Genomic DNA, 2,281 nt, shown 5'->3' with positions numbered 1-2,281 from the left:
GGCCTTTTCTTCAGAATACATTTTACAGCAGCACGAAGCTCATTTCATCTCATTGAACACACGACTGATGTTTGTTTTAGAGGACAAGACGAGTTCAACTTTATTCCACGTAAAATATCTGAATACAGTTCCAGTCCATGAGTTTGTTACTTTTGCAAGTTACAATTTTTCTTCATAAAAAATATTTACCAACTGTAACAGCTTTTAAATGGCCAACATTTCATCTCATTCAGCTCTTCTCAAGTCAACAGTCTCTGTTTTGGTTGAAAACACGGAATGCCAAAGTGGCAAACCGCATGGAAATATGAGCGCAAACAGCAGAAGAAAAGGCCGCCATCGTCCCCGTCCAGCCTCCGCACAGAAACATCACCGCGCTTCAATCACAACCCTGCTTTTGCCCACTTGCCTTTTATTGCCGTCTGTATTAAAACCTCAACAATGCTCGCTCTTGTTGAAGTGGCCTTTTCCAACACAAGGCCTCTGTCGCCTCTGCTTTGGCTGGAATGCCCCCCCCCCCCCTCCATTGCTGGAATTGGAGGGGGAGGAGGACAAAGACGGGGAGACAGTGGCAGAATAAAAAAGGATGATCGAGACGGGGTAGGAAAGAATCTGTGAAAAAGGGAAAGACCAAGGGAAGGAGAGACAGATGGAGGCAGGATGCAGAGCGAGGGTTTGCAAAGGCAGTGCCAAGAAAGTGCAACTTTTCAGTCTAACTCAAGACTTCACTGGGCGATTTAAGCGATCAGCTCCTCTTGTTTTGTGAATGTGACGTTGGGGGAGCAGAGATATGAAGGATGGGGAGAGATGAGGAGAGGACAGAGTTATAGAGTCTCCAGAGAAAGAGAAATCTCAGCACCTGCAGTTGGTTATTTCACCGTTGTGCCTTTAAGGCATGAAGCCCAGCATGACTTATGAGTGACGGAGGTTAAAGAAGGATGGAGAAGGAGCAGAGAAAGAAGGACTCGGATCGATCAGCGCGGGTTGATGCGCCCGCTGGACCATTAAACTGGGTGTCAGAGACGCGGTTTCTGCCAGCCAAAGTTCCACGGCGTTCAAATTTACGGCGCGCCTCGCCCCGAAGCGTTCCCATAAAACACTGGAGATCCATTGTTGTACGGGCGGACCTTTGACTGAAGCAGCAGACCAGAGGTGATGGAGGATTACTGCAAAGCTACAGTCAGAGGACAGGAGCGAGCGGGAGGAACAATGACGCATACTTATTATTTTAATGTTCAACAGCAAGAGGAGAGCACATCGTGTCCGACAACCACAGACTGTAGAAGTGGACGGAGTCATCGTGGCGCTTTGAAGCCTCAGGTTTGGCGATTTTGCCGTCGCCATCTTGGATGACGGCTGTCGCCATGTTGTTTTCTGATTCATGCACAGATTGAGTCTGTACACAAACAAAGCTTTGACGTTGAATGATGGATGAAGGGTGCCACTCCGCAGACAAAAATGTAATGACCAATTCCTCGATGCAAATGTGAACATGAATGAAACGCAGCCAGCTGGACCTTCAGCAAGAAGCTCATCCGGTCATTCCTTCATGCATGAATCCTCTGGCGCCTTCATGATGAACGTGAAACGCAAAATGCACAGCTTTAGAACCAGCCAGTCTCTTCACTGTAATTGCCTTTGTCTTGTTTTTATATCACATAAAAATGAATATTTAACTGTGAATCGACACCCTGACAGATATGCAGCAGGTTAGACAGAGAGAGTTATCAGCCGGACATTCAGTTCCATTATCACCTGTCAAAAACACCTTGTCCTTCAGATGAGATGCCATTCTGCTGGGCTGGAGTGAAAGCATGGGCACTCACACACACACACACACGCGCACGCGCACGCGCTCTCGCTCTCGCTCTCGCTCTCACACACACACACACACAGTCCACAACTGTTATACTGCTGGTGTCGTCAGCAGAATGAAAGTCTTTTTTTAATGTTCATCAAACATTGTGACGCTGTGAGGAAGGTGTGTTGGGGTGGGACAACGTGCTTCATTGGTACACAGACGCTGGTGTTCTGTTGTGAAGGTGCAGTCCGTCCAATCAACAGTAAACCCATTCATCCTTTCACTGAAATATGTTTTTACCTTCCAGGAAAACATTATAGATTTGACACATCGCTGAGTCAAATATTACCCAGGAAGCTCACGATAGTCGGTTCTTGACATATCGGTTCTGAACGCGTCGGTTCTGGACGTGTCGGTTCTGGATTTGTCGGTTCTGGACGTGTCGGTTCTGAACACATCGGTTCTGGACGTGTCGGTTCTGGA

This window comes from Melanostigma gelatinosum, assembly GCF_949748355.1.
Source record: "Melanostigma gelatinosum genome assembly, chromosome: 3".
Taxonomy (NCBI): domain Eukaryota; kingdom Metazoa; phylum Chordata; class Actinopteri; order Perciformes; family Zoarcidae; genus Melanostigma; species Melanostigma gelatinosum.
Note: the sequence above shows the minus strand (reverse complement) of the source record.